Source organism: Ooceraea biroi, chromosome 2, assembly GCF_003672135.1.
Source record: "Ooceraea biroi isolate clonal line C1 chromosome 2, Obir_v5.4, whole genome shotgun sequence".
Taxonomy (NCBI): domain Eukaryota; kingdom Metazoa; phylum Arthropoda; class Insecta; order Hymenoptera; family Formicidae; genus Ooceraea; species Ooceraea biroi.
This window is the reverse complement of record NC_039507.1, coordinates 3,525,233-3,544,208: the sequence shown is the minus strand read 5'-3', so window position 1 is coordinate 3,544,208 and position 18,976 is coordinate 3,525,233. Positions and strand designations below refer to the sequence as shown.

Genomic DNA, 18,976 nt, shown 5'->3' with positions numbered 1-18,976 from the left:
AGTACTAAAGTACTGTAGATGCTCAATCTGTAATAATTTAAATCTCGTTGTCTTTCTCGTTTTAAATTATTAATCAAATTTTGACGTTTGTCATCATTATCGTGCGAAATGTAGGAAAATGATGCTACTGCCTCTATACTATAATATAAGAGGCACATTTGTGTGTATAGAAAAACTGTAAGGAATCTATAGACTTCTTGCACTTGTACGCGGCGATTCTAAAAAGTGTCGGTAGCGCTTACTTAATCTCCAGTAGTCGCACATAGTTTCAAGGATTGAGCAACGCTAACTTTGTGAACAATTCGATGACCGCGCCGTAGATAATGTTTCGTCCAGCTCTATCTTTTATGAACGATCTCGATAACGTCAGCATGTGGTGATACAACGCGATGCTTCTATTTAAGCTTACTCCGTTTCAGAAATATATTCAGACTCAACACTTGTTTAAAAAGTATTTGAACTGCTATGCAACAGTATCAATAGTATCAGATCATATATTTACGTGATCCTTTTATTCCAATCACATATAAAACATATAAAATATGTTTTTACACATGACGTTAACAGAAATAGGAAGATTATCAGTAAATCATAAGTAAGAACCGAAAGTGTCTTTGCTGTGCAACTGACAAATATTTTCCGTGGCTTCGCGGCGCACGTGAACGATAAACGCCTTCACATAACGCGAGAGGATTAATGCACGCGGAAGTTTTAATTGTCGTGTCCGAGAAAAGCGCGACGACCGAGAGGTAGAAGCGCCCGAGGCGAGCGCTCATGCTCACGTCGCACACTTTGTCAGGAGACGATGACGAACGATCGTAAAAGATTCATCGCGAAACCGGTCATTTGGAGCATCGATCGAATCGCTATAGCCGACGTAAAGACGTCGTTCGCCATCGTGAAGAACACGGAATGAGAGTCGCGAATTTTATCCCTAAGCTGTTCGTCGGTTCCTCCTGACTCTCTGCCACGACATGTCGTAAATATATATCGTAAAGTAATCTTTCATATACACCGAAAACGGAATAACGTATCAAACAATGCCACCCTTTCGTAAATTATTGTATCTTTCTGCGTGCCGCGAATTTTTTCCCGAAATTCCGTTGCATTTCAAACAAGTTTGACGCAGGTCATCATGTTTGTAAATTCTGTGAGAGGAGAATTTGATTTACGGTAGTTTTAAAATTTTTTCTAGAACATAAGAGGGGAGTTAATGCGCCTCGCGTTATTCTGCACTTTTCATAACAGGCGCGAGCGTTCTGCATTATTAAACAAGCGTAACGTAGTGGCGGTTATACACTTGCGCCGTTCCGAAAACATTCGCTTGCGGTGTCTCGCATAAGCAGCGCATTGTCCGACTTTTAAGGTGTATCGCATGCCATTTACATGCGAATACGTACCGCGATTCACGTTAAAACGTCATTTACAAATAACATTTCGAATGACCTGGTTTACAAATCATATGCGAAGCTCATGTTTTACTTGCAACTTCTGGTAAAAATACGCAAGAACGATTTAGACCAAGCCGAAGCACTTATTTCTGATGGCGCGCAATTTTTCGAACTTCAAACGCATTTTTAAATTTCCAGCTACTATTTCTAGCTACGTTCTCTTTTTACGTACCATCAAAACCTGCCTTTAACACCTGGTAAATCGGGGTCCCTTCAATTGTATTAATTTACTAGAAAATTAATTTACTTAATCCAAAGGCGGGTGAATTGAATTTCTCGAAATGCGATTCCATCCAATTGAATTCGCGTGTGTTCGAGAACACAGCGAAATGACCGCCAGTTCTCTAATTTCGAAATTCACTCGCAGCATCGCGGGATTCAAGAGAGAGAGAAAGAGAGAGCAACCATCTCATCCGCGAGTTCAAGCGTACGAGAGTGCAGGTACGCGCGGCACATCTATACCGTCGCGCGTAAAAAGTCGCGTCGCTGCAGGAGCATCGGCTCTCTCGCCTCTTCGGCGAAGCGCCGCGTCGTTCGGAGTTACAATTTGCGAATGCACGCGGCAGAACGGGCGAAGTGAAAGTGCAGCGCGCGAGCGCTGCCCGTGCGAGCGACTCTCAGTGTCTCGGCGAGCCGGGGAGCGCGGAACCTTCTGACCTTGTCCCAAATACTGCGACTGACTGACTCGCGCTCTCGTCTACCTGGCTGCCGACCACCGGTGGCTGCGTTTGCGGTGCACACCCTGTACACCACGCGGGTATACCCGTGGTCCCTGCATCCGACGAATCTCTGTTCGGCTGTTCTTCTTTGTCTCGGTCCAGCGTCGTGCTTCCTGTCTCCCTCGGAGAGGCAGAGACCTTTGGCAGCCGCGCGAATTCGATGTCTATCTTTTGCACGGACGTGTGAAGAGTACGAGAGATACGGAGGAAGTTGGTTTAATACGCTGCTCTTTAGTCGTACTTGGTTATTTCCAATGGACATTGTAAATGATTCTACATGATTTAACATGATTTCCCCCGGTAGGGTAAACAGATGTATATGTACGTTCTGCTTTTAGTATTCGTGAAGGTGAGAATATGTGAGGGATTTCTGTTGCTAGCGGCGATTCGCTCTTGTAGATGAAGTCGCGTATGCTTCTTTGCTCTCATAAGTATTATTTCCTTGATCTTTTTTAATATCACTCAGCCTTGATGTAATTTATTCCAAACAAGTCGTGATTTTTACGAATTTTAAGCGTTACGTATCTTTTTACATTGTTGGTATTGCCGTCCATACTCTAGGATTAATTATTACTAATCGACAAGACAGGAAGTAAAAACTCAATTGCGCATTAAGGAGGAAAATAGGTAGTTTTGTCGTTATTCATCCCACCATTTGCAGCGAGCATTTTTAATAATTTTTAATGCGCAGCCGCACCTCTTCTCGCTGGCCCATTTTCGAGTAACGCCCCTGTAGACTTCACCCTGCGCGTTTCCCAGCGCTGGCACGCTAATTTTATAGCGACTTCGCCGTCGCGTATACATGGAAATTTATTGGATTCCAAAGGACGCGCGGCGATATCGGGCGTCAACGGTGTTACAGCAGCGTTTCGCGCTCGCGTAAAAGCTCGCGACGCTTTTTATTAAATTCGCCGTTTCTCTGAGCGTCGCATGAACCCACCCCGGTAAGGATCCATCGAGCGAAAGCGACGCGACGCAGGGCGCATCCGGAGACTGTTACCGTTTCCCGCGAAGTACCGAATGGGCGTAAGGGTCGTAACGGTTGAAACGGAGAACGGCGACGTGGAAGAGGCGGCGGCCGTGGATCGATGGATTCAATTTTTTTTTACGACCGACCCGGGCGCGAGCTAGTCGTGAAATTTTAACGGGCTCGCTCGCTTCACCGACAACGACGTCCTGCGCGGATTCCTCTCCCCGGAGAATCCTCGCGAAGTGTGAGATCACGTCCGTTTATTATGGATCCTTGTAGCGATGCAGCGCGACTCGCGGCCGCGCCAATCGTCGATTCCTTTTCGTCGGGATTGTTTTACGCCCGGAGGAAGATAACGGCGGGTGAAATCGCTTTCTTTTCCATCCTCCATCTCCCCATCTCTGATACCTCTCGCCGCGGTTCGATGGCTCGTCGAATAATGTCTCTCGTACGATTTCGAGACGAATTGCGCGGACGTGTCGTTTTGTCAAAACATCGCGCGAGGATGGCCGTGTCAGCGTCGTTGAGACAGGACGATCTTTGGACGGTTGATGGTATTGTTGGTTAATATAATTGATCGGTTTAGTGTCGCCGTCGAGCATGCTTCATAAAGTATATTTGAAAGTATCGCATATCTGTACGTCAACGATATTAGAAATTAGTAAAAATTGAACGAGATAATATAGGGTACTTGTGGTATGTTAATTAAAGCTCGGTTTGAAAATTAAAGTGCTTATTCTACATGTCAGAAATTTATTTGACAAGTAACTCAATAATACCGTGTCAAATTTGATTTTGAGGCAATTAATCGTTATTAAGTACCTTATCGATTTTAGGGGTGTAACACAAATATCATTTTCAGCGTACTCGCGTCGGCAGTTCATCGATTGGGGGACGATGACGCATTGACATTACTTCCGAGGTATTTTATTTCGGAAATCGCGCGTTACTTTATTCTTATTACGTGCAAATCGCGTGAAGCGCGAATATAATTTTTATTTCACGCGTGGGCACATTACACGCTCCTCACCACGCATTGTAAAATATGTAAATATGTATTCACGACGCGGTGGGCATTGATTCCCAAGTGCACAAAAGAAATGCAAGTATTTGCGCAACCAGCACGAGGGAGCAACGCATCCGTTTACAAGCGCCTTTGCACTGCTCGTGAATGGCCGCGTTTTCATGATTCTCTCCGTCGCGAAACCGCCGCGACGATCTCCGAAGAGGATCCGCGGCAATTAACTGCGCGGCAGCACCGATCTTTGTCTCCCTCGCGATCCTGAGATCGCAATTAAATCAGATATTTCAGGCGGCGCCGTTTATCGTGATTCCGCGAAAAGCTTACCGCGCGGCGACCGGTCACCCTGATAAAAACCGGGCCCTGTGCCTTCCATCCCACCCGTCGGTGGTTCTTCAAGATCGACGACCGCCTTGAATTCCCCCGCTCTGCCTCCACTTCGACCTGATCTCCTGTGATCAACGACACGCGAGAAGATACATTAAATTGAAAAAACTTACGAGTTAAATTTGTTTTTACGAGAAACATGATGCGAAAGATGATCGTATTATGGATTGGAAAATTATACTAAAGGTGACATTTTTGGTAGTTTTATGTTTATACAACGCAATGAAACTTTATCTCGATTTAAATTTCCAGTAATTCAAAAATTTCTGATCGTCCAAAAATAATTTCAACAATTTAATTTATATGTACGTTTTTTTTTCGACATACACGCGGATGAAATTTAACTAATTTTATTCCATAAAGGTGAAAACTGTTTCCGGCCTATAAAAATACTGTACCTCTGATAGTCCAAAAATCAATTAATAACTTAATAAACGATCAAATATCGAGCGAATGTGCAAAAATGATATTTATATTCCCTATATTTTAAATTTTCATTTATTGTAATATATAGAGCAGTTTAAAGCTGGTTTTCTTAATATAATTGGTTTTAACGTCGTTCGCTTGTCAAGATATAGATCCTAGCAATTCGAATACTCCTGCTATATATCGTGATGATGCACGTAATCGAAAACGAAACCGGTTTCGATGCGTATTATTATTGCAAGTCGCACGAATGACGAAACGATCGCCCATTAGGAAAAAGCCGTAATGACTAATCGAAATAGAAAGATATAATACAAAAGCGTTGCAATGTAAAAATTTCATATTTTATTATATATTCTTCCGTAGATTTTATAATATATTTAATAAATATATATAATAATTTTCTTGAATATTTAATTTTCTTAATGTATCTCTTCCTTCGACGAGTTATTGTATTTGCTTCGAAAAAACAAGGATGCCTCTAATATTATCAATCAAAGTTAATAACTTTAAAACGAATTGACAGTAAGTTTAGTTATATACAGGGTGTTTCATTACAGCTAAGCAACACATAGGAAAACTGTGTATGCCGTCCACGGTTCTAAGAGCCGTTCCCTTCATTTAGCCGAGGCAACGTCGCGGGCGAGGCTATTCGCCGAAGTCATTAAGCTCGCAGTAAGTACACCTGAATGCCGACCTCCACCTCCGAATACTCCGACTCCGACAGCCGTGTCTTCGTGTGGTCCACTGAGGTGAACGGATCGCGCGACCCGGAAGAGGCGCGCCCAAACCGCTGTTCTATTGATTGCTTCAACTACTACGATGCCTTATCGCGGGGGCTATATCTTCCTCGTCTAATATTAAATTAGTTCTTGGCATAATGTCGCAATAACGCAACTTTAATCTATCGTACAATTAAAATAACACTATCATTCTCTATCAAGCGCATAAGGGATGAACAAAAATCACGAAGAAACGTTTACGAGATGTCGACCGATTTCAAAGAGAAGCAATCAATGTCTTTAATCGGAAATCCCGCGGCACCGGAAATCTCGCTCAAAGCAATGATAGTAGCAGTGCCGATAGTGTCGGTTGATAATAGGTTCTCGAAGAAGCTGGGAGCAGGTAGTTGCGTGCTGGACGCGAATCGCAGTTATCGTGTACACACGCGCGGTCCAGTCCGATTTCCATGTCGCTCGGGGGGTATCATCTTTCCCCATCTCCCTCTCCCCCCGCCCTTCTGCTAGTGGTGAATAATAGATTAACGGCTGCTTATTAGGTGGTCCGCCGAGGCCTGCGCGACCGTCAAATGTTAGAAACGTTCTAAAATGGCCGCCCCGAAGGCCAGGTCGGCTTTTTACGACGACCGGTTTAGAAGCCGCTCTCGCCCGCTCTTGCTCGACAGCAGCCGCCGCGCTTCCCGTTGCAGTTTTGCTACCTGTGGCCGTGCCCAATCGCGACGATCGCCGATCGTCCGGTCGGAAACAGCCAATCGGCGACGGCTGAAAATATCAACGTTAAGCCGGGCCTCCCTGCCTCCCCTTGCCTCTCGCGATACCGCCACGAATGCTGCACGGTCTCTATCGGAGGAGCTACTCCTCGATCAAATCGCGCAGATTCGCTCGGCAGTTGCGTGTCTCGTTTGCCGTGGAATTTCTATGCTACTCTAGTACAGCCTACAGTTAAATGCGTTCCCTTCTACAAATGCAAGCTGCTGTGAATTCCAGGTGTCCCGCACTGTTGTTCCATCGTGATGTACTGTATTGTCCAATGACAATAAATCGTGACTCATTGACACAAATATTCGCCTTGAATTTTTCTTTCCGCTTCTGTGTTCGTTGGATTAATCAATTTTTAATCTGTGCTAATCGTAACGCATCGGGAGTTCTTGGGGAAACGCTGTTGTAACTGCGGGCGAGTTAATTGATACTCGCTCCGTTAGTTAATGAAAGAAAGATGCGGCGTTACATTTACATAACGGTTAACGTAAATTTCCGTACGAGACGGACACGACAGTTACATAAATCTTGTATGCAGCTGCCGTTTTAACGACGCGAGGAACAGAACCATTCACGCGCGCGCGCGGAGGGAGGGAAGGGAAGTTTGTCCGTGGGATTATTCGCCCTTATCTTGCACGGCGATTCTACTTTGCGGCTATCACCGCGGCGCCGTTATAGCGTTGTAATAAATAACGGCGACAAAGGTCTCCTATTACATCGTTTTAAACAATACTTCTCGCGGACAATGCGTCGCAATTATTACTGTCCCTTTCCCACCGCGGATTATGCGAGCTCGTTTAACGCGAGCTTAGAATACGATCGCGTCGCGAATAAATGGCGAATAAATGTGAGCACGTCTCACCGTTGCAGTGCAGAGCGGAGAGCGGGTCTCTCTCTCTTTCTCTCCCTCTGTGTGTGCATCGTGTGCTCGCACCTGCCGAGTCGAGTCACTCCATTTAGTAACTGCGTTTCTACGCGCGGATCGTCAGCATTGTACGAGGAACAACGCTTTGTGCGTCGTTAAACAGTACGGCGAAATGTGTGCCCAACTTGCACCGCGCGCAACCCTTAATAACAGACTCCTCGACGGATTCCGAAAATCGAAACTTTGTTCGAAGAACGTTTAACGCGAACGGAGGGTTGTTTTTCTTCAATTAAATCTGAAATTAAAATTCTCTGTCCGGGAAAAAGAAAACTTGTCAATTGATGAACAAGATTTTCCACGCGATCTGTTTACACTTAAAACAGAAAAAAGTGAAGCAAGAAAATGATGATCGTGTAACAATGAAACACGCCAGCAATTAGTCGAGAATTGATTTAATAACGGATTACCATATATCGCTAATAATTAGCGATATTTTTAACAGCATCTGCTATAATCTACGTAACTGCCTGATCGCATTGCTACAGTATCACGCAGATTTATTATCATTCATTCATCGCGACAAGTTCTGTGTGTGAAACTTTTGTCAGTCTCTCGACACTGAAACGCGAATGATTTTGAGGCGCAAATAATTAAGCGCACCAATCGATGAAAGCTACATGAAACACGGATAAAGCGGAGCACACGCATGGAGATACATGAAAAGGATGCAATTAAAATAGCGGAATCGTATGGTCGCGATGCGTGCTCGTAATGGTAAGGCGAACGTTACAAAGCAAGAGGTCGCGCATATGTGCGAGAAAGAAGGAGGGAAACTGTGTGTCGATCGGCTGTAAATGCAATAGAGGCATACTTGCCACTTGCCGAGGAATTTCTTCGTCTTACGTCGTTTCGCTGGATTCAGCGCGGCGACCGAGTATCCGCGTGCTGTCCTTGTAGATTCTAATTCTAAATCCGTCTCTCTGAACCTCTCTCTATCTTTCGAGCAGCCGATTGGAATGCATTACCAATGGTTTTAAGGACCTTGAAGCCACCCGAGCACGTTTGAAAGTAAGCTGCACAATTTCTTACCCACCGGCGTGTCACCACTTAGGAAAATCGCTCGCGCGTGTGTTACTCCGCGCTTACACGTGCGTCCATGTGTGTGAAATCTGCCCACCGCTCATTATTGCCGATTATAAGTCACATCAACGCGAATAGCGCAATTATTGCGCCGATATTGCAAAAATAGACGAGGATTCAGGATACGAGGAGGGAAACTGGTATTTATCGAATGTTTTTTCGGAATATTTTTTCATCGAGGGAACGTTTTTGTCTCGGAACGATACTGATTTTCCGTTCTTTCGACGTTATCTTCTTACAGCTTCGTAAAAGTTCTGTGATTCCACGAATAAAGATATTTATCTACCTATTTTTCGCATCTCGGCTAGTCTCAAAGAAAATAAAAGAATTTTATTCGACGATGTTTGCGATTCTTCTTACGCGCGTTGCATACTTGACTTTTTTTTATAGGCGCTGTTATCAAAAATCGCAGCGAGTTACTTTCCATGATATCTCGGCGCGATTAGATGGATGATTATCGTTAATTAAAAGAATAGTCTGCTGCGGACACGTGTTTATCAATATCTGTTTCAACGCGAATCTTGAATAAATACAGCACTCTCTTTATAGGCTTCTTGTATGTCAAGAACAAATTCCGCAACGTCGTGGCCGTATGTCAAGTCTAATTTCTTAGCCACGCAACGTCAACTTTTGCATAAGAGTATAAAAAGTTTATTGACAAAGATTTCTTTTATAGTATCGCCAAGAAGATTAATTATATCTCTCATTCAAATGAATCAAAACAAAATAATGTTTGCATAACAGCTCCTGCTGATATTCGCAACATTAAGGAGATCATTACGATTTTTCCTCACCGATAATAAAATGGAGTTAATGATACACATAAATCTTTGCACATTTGTGGAATACTTTTAGTATCGAGAACCGATATAGTTAAAACGCCGAAATGCCAGATTCTGACGTAATGAGATAGATAGCTAACCGGTAAGTTTAGCCACGTAATTAAGCGCTGTTTAATCGCGTAGATCCGATAGGCGAGATAACGTGAATATGGATAAACCTCGTGAGCGTACATACGTGAGATCGGAATTCGACTTCGACCAACGACGCATGACATGACCTTAAGGTGCGCTCACGTAGAAGCGCGCCGCCATTCTCGAGAGACAGCTGAGGCACAAAAAGAAGCTCGCGGAACAAAATTAATTCAGGGTTGCCTGCTATGTCGTGCTAAAGTTTCGCTCAAGCAAGCAACGACACTCGCGTCGTCATTCCATCCGCCGAAATTGCCGAGCAAATTTGCTGCGGGCGCGCAACGCAACGATGATAAAGGAACGTCGCGGAATACATTACGGAATACACACGGAAGAGTCTGGAACTGATTTAACATTTTCGAGGAATTTCAAATATTGTCAGTGGTACCTTCTTTTTGTAGAAAATATAATTTATTCCATATTACTTTTCACAAAATAAAGATTTATGTCATATATAATACACGTATAAAGTTTTATTATTGCAATCTTTTCATTCAAGACTCTTATGGAATACAAATTTCGAGGAAGACATCTCGACTATCGCGCGGCGTTTCACAAGGCCCTTCTAAACAGGAGGGGCCTGGATCGAGCGTGGCCATAGATTTAGATGGCCAATCGCGTTGCTTCGGTGCTACATGCTTCTTTCTGTGGCAGTGTCTAAAATGGTGAACACAAGATCACGTGAGAAAAATGGAGGATGGTATCTTCACCCGTCATGTCAACTTTTTTATTGGATATCCCTGTCAAAGAGAAAATGTTTTTTTCCAGAAATAACATGATCGCACATAAGTAGCATTATCACTAAAATTACATAAAATAAATGCGTCCGCGGAGAGATATCTATAATGTAAATTAAGATTAAATAATATAATGTACATTCATATTATATATGGGAGTGGAGGGGGAGAATAAAATTAAATATAACCCCTCGCATTTTCCGATCATTACTCGGTCGTGCAGATTATATCCTCGCGTTGCAAATTTTAGTAATCCGCAATTTATGCGCAATTTATTACTTACGGACTTATTGTAATATGCAAACAATCCTAGGTAATCCTCTCGAATCGTGCAAGGTAAATTAACTGTAAGAGCCGCACGATTTTATTGCGCAACTTTTGGAGCGAATTAACGCTGATGGAACCGCGCTAATAAAATGTATTATAATATATATTATAATATTTTATGTTTAATATTGTACATCAAATACAATCGCATAATTATGCAAAATTATATTGGCGTTATTAATTTACGAGACTGTTGCTTTCAGGATTTCTGAAAAACGATTCGCGCGTAACGGGCCGCACGTCTCTCACTCGACGACGCTTCACGCTTCACGCTTGGCCTTCACGCTGAAGCTGATGACGTCATACCCTTCTAAACAGGAGGGGCCCGGGCGGCTAAACATGGCCGTGGATTTAGGCAGCCAATCGTGGTACGCCAACGAGGATCCCCTTTCTAAGCGGCCTAGCTACTCTTCGTGGGAACATATCGACGCATTTCGACGGAGTGGGTGACGCAAAATGGCTACTTTCGATGACACCGGCTTCGTCCCTCCGAACGCTCATTACGAATCTATAATTAAACGCAAAATTAATGATTCGCGTTCATTAAACCCTATTATTCGAAACACATTACATGTAATAATTTTCCTCTCTCTCCCTTTTTCCCTGACTATTATTTTAACCGTGTATCTTTTTTCATGTTTATTCCGTCCTAATTAATTATCTATTTATTCTATTCTATTAATACATTTTCTCGCGATGACGTACGAATGCGTCTCACACATCGCCGATTCACAAAGTGTTCACGTACACGTTTATACAGGAATTTTGCTATAACGCATTTCTAATCGCGCACTGATGCATTTATGCGGCTCAACGAAATCGATCACTTACACATAACAAGTAAAAGAGCCTTGGCACAAATCTTCGTCGTTACAATGTGTACTTTAATGGAACACTTTCACTGAACAATCACGCCGCTCGCGATGAATCTATTCGAAACGAACATTTCCCTTCGTCGTGTTCGATGCACCACGGGAGATGCCGAAGGTTAATGCAACCACGATCACGATCGATGGAAGGATAGAGACACGCGACAGCGGGCCTTCGGACTCGACGCGATCAAGCAGACCAATAATTAACATTGTCCTAATGCGCTCGGCGATCGCAAATATTTGCGCGAGCGCGAGCGAGGCGCATTAATATTTATCACATGCTAAGCGTCGCGACGCGAAGCGACGGCCTCGCTACAGCCGGCTCTTTCGCAACGATCGGTCCAATTTCAGCAACCGATCGCGCGCGACTTCTCCAGGAGAGCCCTCCCCTTCCCTCCCGGCCGAAAATCGTCCGGAAAGAAAAAGGGAAGAAGCGCGGCAGTCATGAAATAATTTGAAAAATACGAAAAAATCGACATGAAATTTCATATCCACGAGCGCAGATTGTTTTCTTCGCCGCATCCGCGGCGAGATTAAGTTCTCAAATTAATTTTGCGTCGATATACTTTGCATCAGTCCTCGCGAGTTGCCGGCTTGCTTGTCGCGGAAATTTTTGTGGATCGAGTGTGGTGCAACATGTCGGTTCTATTGTTTAAAAGTAGGACTGTCGCGCTGAAAGAGGGACGTGTGGTCACCTTAGCGATTATGCGCGCGGAGGCCGTGATGCAGCTGCAGCAGCAGCAGCAGTCTCTTTCAGACAGCACGAATAGAGGTGAACGCCGAGCTAGTCCAAGTGTGTGGTAATCGCCGTTCGCAAGATGTTTACGTAATTTCGCCTTTTTTCGCATGCATCTCCGCTGATCGGGCGCCTCTCCCCCTTCCCTCCTTTCGTCCCGAGGCCCTCTCCTCCTCCCGTCCCGCCTCTCACCGCGGTGCACCCATGCACGCGATGAACGGTTTATAAATGCCGTCGTGAACGGATGTCGCTGTACCGGCATATTCATCTACCGATTTTCCTTTTTTTCTCTCTCCTTTTCCCTTCTGAAACATGTAGAAAATTTTTCAGGACCTCGTTTCTTTCTCGCGATTTAAAGACGATTGATATTAAATATGGAAAAAGAACTAGTATGTTAAATGAAAATTTAAATGAAAAAACAGAACTGAGCACAATTTTTCACGTAATATTTAATATTACATGAAAAATTGTCATGTAATATTTATATAAAACAATATATATTGTATAATATATATCCTTTCAAATGGGTTTCGCGGAGAAAATCTGCAACTTCTGAGCCACATTCTCATGCATCTGGTCTGGTATTGCGCAAGATACGGCAGAAAAAGTTGTATATCAGTAGCAACGCCTCGCAAAAACAATTCGCATCGGTGATGCAGCCGACCGCGTTAGAAGGCAGGAAGAGAGAAAGAGAGGGTCCACGAGAGACGCTCGGGCAGCGTCGTCGTTCAAGTGAAACTTGCAGCTATCGTTCGAACTCCACTCTTGCGAAAGATCCGTGTCACACGACGAAAAGTCGGGAATGATCGCGCGACTGCGCAGGCTAAAACGACGACGAAATGGCCGACGAAACTTTCCACGTACGCTCGCGTACGTACACGCGAGAAAAGAGATGCGCCGGGCCCGGATTATTCTGCCCCCCCGTGCTCGGCCCCCCAAGTCCCGGGCCCCGGCCTCTTCTCCGCTCGTCCCGCTCCCCGCCTTTATTACCATCCGCAAGAGCGCTCTCCTCTTCTCATCACGGTCGACGAACAGCCGTGCGTGAGCTCCTACTTTTTGTCGGCCGACGACCGGCCCAGGCCGCCGGGTTCTCAATGATTTCAAACCCGTTTCGACGTTGCGCGTACGCGCGCAACCGTCCTGAACCGTGATCACGCTGAAACAAAGTCCATGGTCTCTGTCCGCTTAACGGAATATCGATGTGCGCGCTCGCGCTTGCAAGATATTGGAAATTTCATGGATAATTTTGATACAGCATTCGATACGGACGGGTACTTACTAGACAAGCATTGATATTTTTCTTTATATGATTAATTAAACTGATTTATTAATTTCATGATGGATGTTATCTTAATTTTCATTAATTTCTAATTAACTCTCTCCATAATTATTTTTTGTACACGATCAATTGTTTCGAAAGTGTAATGCCCTGCGGCGTGTTCTTAATTTTCAATAAATGTGCTCGATTTAGGTAATAACGTTTTTAACAATACTGTCACATTATTCTCTCTTTCTCTCTCTCTTTCTCTCAAAGCGTGCATATACCATTATCAAGAACAGTAAACGAAAAATTCTTTGGCAAAACCTGATGGACAATACTGTGGAAAATATTGAAACGGAATAAAGAAAAAAAATACGGTATTTACACGCTCGTCCATGCATCGCCATAAATTGCGCACCGACGTGTTCGAGTGCACAAGCGTATCAACCTGGCGATAGGTCAGTACCTTCTGCCTATCTGGATCTCCCCCTCTTCCCGTTCCCCTCGCTGTTACTCTCTTTCCCTTCCCTCTCGTCCCTTCCTGCAGGCAGTCCCGCCGGTGGTTCAGGTTCGCTCGAACCAACCCGGTCATTCGAACCGACCAAACTGGTTTCGCGTCGTTTCCCGATGTCGCGCCGAGAATTTGATAGATTTCTGTCTTATCCCGATCGCTGGCAATCTCCCGCCGGGTACACAATGGCAACTATGCGTACGTGCGTGATCCTAAATCACGCACGCGAGTGTCCTAGCTACTGCAGGGCGATCGAAAGAGATGCACCCCGTGGATTGCATACGCTGATATTGTTGTGAGATATCAGCGATAATAGATACTGTCTGTTCGCGTTAATAATCACGGAAAAACGCGCGATGTACAGAGTTCAGTGGGAGATGAGAGTAAAGAGACGCGAATCTGCGTGCTGCCTCCTGACGTCATCGATGGACGGTTTTCGTATTCAGATTTTCTGACCAGAAACGGTGTTGTACAATTGTCGCGTCATAATATTTGCAATGATATGTACTTCGCGCTGTATTATGTACCTGCATTTTTAACTATCAGGAAAAAATTATTATAAAGGCATTGCGCAAGCAAACATGTGCAAGCATTCGCTTAGCTCTCCGATTGGGCTATCTGCATGTGTATGTGTGTGTGTATTGCAAGCATTGGAGGGAATGTAGACCCCATTACTCCTTTTGCATTTCGCGCAACCGTAAAACCGTAGAACGTCCGACACTCAAAGGGGGAATAAGCAAAATGCACCATTGCGACTTATTTATCACATCACCAAGTATTGGTTGAATATTACGGGCCGATCCGAAGAAACACGAACACGTTACGTCGGGGCGATTCGTGTCCCTTGCGCCCCATGGTATATTAATGCTCACGCTGCCTATACGACGTAATAATAATTCTTTTTTCCCCGCGCGCGCGTGCACATTTAATGACGGCAGGTGCGGCGGTGCAGGGTGATGAATTTCAACGAATGCCTGGAAGTTACGCGGTCTCCCGACGATCGTATCGGGATTAGCAACGAAGACAGCTAGTGCCTGATCAATATCTTTTATTTCCTTAACTTTATTAATTGTTATTCCTAGTGAGATCATTATGTTTTTGTAAAATTTAGTTATAAATATCTTCTTGTCTCTCTCTCTCTCTCTCTCTCAACAGAGAGTATACAAATTACATAACGCGTCGGTTTTTGAGTCGTTCAAAGCTATAAATGACGAGATAGAATAACTTTTTGTTGGTTTTTAATAATTGTCAGGTATATTTACTTGATAGTTTAGTAAATACAGTTAAGACGATCACACAATTGCATCTCAAACAAATTGGTTTGATCATATAGAAATTTGGCAGATTTAGCCATGTCCAGACATTGAGATTATTAAATACATTGAAGAAATGAAAGGAAAACTTGTTTACCGTTATTATTACGTCTCTCCCGATATAGATTAATATGCTACCTTGAAGCCATTAGGAATAACTGCATAAGTATTGCTAATTGCGTACCTTGCTCGTAACGTTTTCCATTAATGTACAGCCGATTTTTCATTCGTTATGAAACAGTGCATGAATGTGATATCTCACACATGGATTCAGGATACAAGAATACGTTGCAATATGCTTAGTGACTAATTATCTTGAAATATCCTTTTAGTATAGAAAAATATTTTGTATGGTTTGTAGATTTGACAATTTCCTAGCACAGCAATAATGCTATTTAAAATGGTTTTCTTACGACATTTTATTAGTCAATTGTTTAGCAAAAGTATATACCTATATGAAAAAATTAGAATTTTATTAAATTTACCAATCGAACATTATAAGATAGTTTCATTATGCTGATAAAGTAAATATTCATCAAATGGATATCTCCATTTATAAAAGACTGCATCTTTGAAACGATTGAGCCGATATGGTGTATGCAGTTCGCAAGTCGCGTCATATCAATTTAGACGTAGATTCATTTGGTCTGCTTGACTGCATTACGGACAGTCTGTCAAATATCGATATTGATTGTTAGTACGACCAGAATTTCTGTTGGAGAACACGCTCGGAACACTCGCGCCCGCTTTGGCAGATCGTTGCGCCGATTGCAGCGCGCGTGCTCTAAATTCCAACGCGAACCAAGTCGGTCCAATTTCATGGACATTTTCAATCCGTTCGACAAACTTCTATGACGCTTCAAATGTTCATTTCGTCCACCGCGACCTGCGCCGCGGTTGTCCAAATTGGAAATGCATTTTTGGCGAGCTGCGTACATTCGCGTTTGCTTTCGCAAACGCAAATACATTCCGATCCATTGTCAAAGCATGGAAATGTGCTGCATTCAATGGTCATTTCGGCGTGTGCGTGCATTCAGCATTGTTTTTCCGGCCATCTAAATCCTTCGTAAAATGTTTAATTAATTTAAGTGATTTATGTGAAGAACCATTATTTCACATTGTCTAAACCGGAATCGGAGCTTCGTGCATTGTACGATGTACATCGGTAAAGCCTTTTGTAGTCTGCGTCCATCAATGTTCGATACAATGTTGCTTTTCATCGACCAGCGATTTTTCCACATCGGCGACGATTGAAACTCGACGGTTGGCGAGTTCTGATAAACACCGTGGACATTTCTCGACCCGAAGCGTGTGGCTGTCGAAATGAACGCGGAGCGCTTGGCGAAACCGCGGCTCTTAATAACTCCGCTTTACATTCGGCCGCATAATTGCGTCTCTTGATCGCACAGAATGCGCTCGACTGCCAAAAGAAGTATATAGAATTAGCCCCGACGAAATAACCCGGCCGCGCTGCGGAACGCGACTACGATGCTTCTTCCGGATTCGAGGGTCGTGCCGTCGCGCGGCGTCGCGTCGCGCTCGCATGCACGATGAGTTTTATCCAATTACCCAACCGCGCTCGCGTCTACTTTTTCATTTCTCGCGGCTACAGCATATTGTTCCGAGGGGGCAGTGTGCGCCCTGGGGCATAATAATAAATTCCTCTCTCTTTCTCTCTCCATTTCTCTCCTCCTGCCGTCACCCCACTCTCATTCCGCTTTCCTTTACATGTGTCATCGACTGCGCGTCTCTCCGCCATCCCGCACTTGGCCGCAAGTGCAGTCAAGGAAAGAAGCGAGAAGGAAACGGGGATTGTCCGGACGTCGGAAAAGGAGAGAGAAGACCGCGATCGCAACCGGAGATAGTAGAGGGAAGAAGAGAGAGAACCGACACATAAGAGACCCCGTTGCTCTCGCTGCGTAATTGAAACGTCCTGTACACGCCTATAAGGCAGAAGGAACGCCGTTGCAGTTCATCAGTCATTCCGGGAGTACGCAGCCGTCATCGCGGATGCATTTGCAACCCCACGGAGCACGAAATGATGTCCGCGCCGCGGTAACGGGCACGGGAGAGAGAAAGAAAGCGTACCGGAGAGATAGCGGGAGAAAGAGGGAAAAAATAGAAAGAGAGGAAGACGAGAGAGGGAGTGAGAGAAAGAAGGAACGAGAAGAAAAAAGGAGGAAGAACGATGGAATATGGCTTGCGGAGGAGGGAAGCAGGGAAGGGCGGTATATTCACATATGGCTCGTATTCGTGGGGTAGGTCGTAATTGCTCGACGATACAAAGGATGGACAGAACCCTCCTGGGCACCCCTCTTCCTCCCGCCTACCGACGCTTCTCTGGAACCACCGTGCGGCGCAGCGCGGCGGGAAGGAGAATGGAAAAGCGCCGGCAGGGCAGAGAGGGAGCGCGAGGGCGAAGGGGAGAAAAGGACAACGCCGATAAATTGAACTAGCCGCTCCGAAGACACTCCGCTCTGGGCACGCTTCCGTTGTCATGACAGTCACAGGAGGCCGCCCGCGTTCTCGTTCCTCTCCATTTTTTTCTTCTTTCGCTAGGTCCCCAAGCTAGCTCTTTTCCGCGCCCTCTCTCGCCTACCCACGCGGAGTCTTTGTTTTCAGCGAAACCGAGATCATCTTCCGCGATTTAATAATGGCGCGGCCTCCCTTTCCTCTCTTCCTAATCCTCCGGTGTTCCGCGGTGTTTGCCAACCGCGGTGGATGAAATTATTGAGGATCCTTGTCGCTCCTCGACACGCTTCGCTCCCGAGAATCCCGAGCCCATCGCAAAAACACGTACACAGCCTGGATTTTAATGTCGCAGATAAATAATTTTGGAAGCTTCGTGTCGACGCAAATCTTAAATTATTGAAGTAACGTTATTTGATTAATATTATTCGGCAATTATTAAAAATTTAATAATTATGAACGTAACTGAATCTTCTAATGACATAAATTTTATATTAACTTTTTTTTCTTTTAGATAGTTTCTCCTCAAGAGGAAAGACTTGCGATGGCCGATGTTTCGCCCAAGACTCAAGTATCGGTGTAACTATTGTTCCAAGATTTTCTATCAAGATCGAAGAACTGTACTTGCAATTTCTCCTTAAATTGCTCACATCCTGGACATATATTCTTTTGTTCGAGATGAGCCTGCAGCAAAATATCAGCATACAGCCTTCGGGCAAAACAGGAAAAATAACACTAAACGTGTTAAGCGAACAGCGCTTTCTTCGCGCGATATTTATGACGTCTACGCGCAGTTATAGAGGCGATTTTCTTTCTCACACGCGCGGAATTTTCCACGTGCTGCTAAGCGCAAGGGGAATAAAGCCATCGCGGGACGACCGTGTTCCTCTCAGCGGGGCGCGTGGTAATTAAGGTCGCGCCTTCGTACGAATCGAGGAGTTCTAGGAAAAAAATTACGCTCATCGTAGAACAAGGGAGAACGGGAAAGGGGGCACAACTCGATCGCAGTGAGAGGGCACCGAGCGGGCGAAAAATCACCATCGCCCCTCGACCGTTTGTCCGTTCGCTTGCTTCACGCTTGCCTACAGTGACGTATTTCTGCTAACCGTGAAACCTGGCAATCGTCAAAAATTTTGTCACAGTGATTTTCTTCAGATAAATCTGTTAATCTCTTGGAATACAATGTTGTAAAATGGCAGAGGATACATTTTGTTTAACAATTGTTTGCTTGTTTGTATCTGCGCTGAGGACCTTGCAAAATTGCAAAACTTCAGACTCTGCGAACTATGTAAAGAGAGAGA

At 44.4% G+C, this 18,976-nt stretch overlaps 1 long non-coding RNA gene across 3 annotated transcripts in view; it reads left to right on the top strand.

The window, feature by feature from the left end:
• Window positions 1-11,078, top strand: part of LOC105281745 — a 58,173-nt gene extending 47,095 nt beyond the window's left edge. For 2 of the 3 annotated variants that reach the window (XR_002193473.2, XR_002193472.2), the window contains one exon: window positions 10,717-11,078. This is a non-coding gene — a long non-coding RNA (uncharacterized LOC105281745). Of the gene's footprint in view, window positions 1-5,534; window positions 5,650-10,716 lie in introns of all 3 variants that reach the window. The other variant, XR_002193474.2, reaches the window with a different exon arrangement.
• Window positions 11,079-18,976: the final 7,898 nt, after the last annotated feature.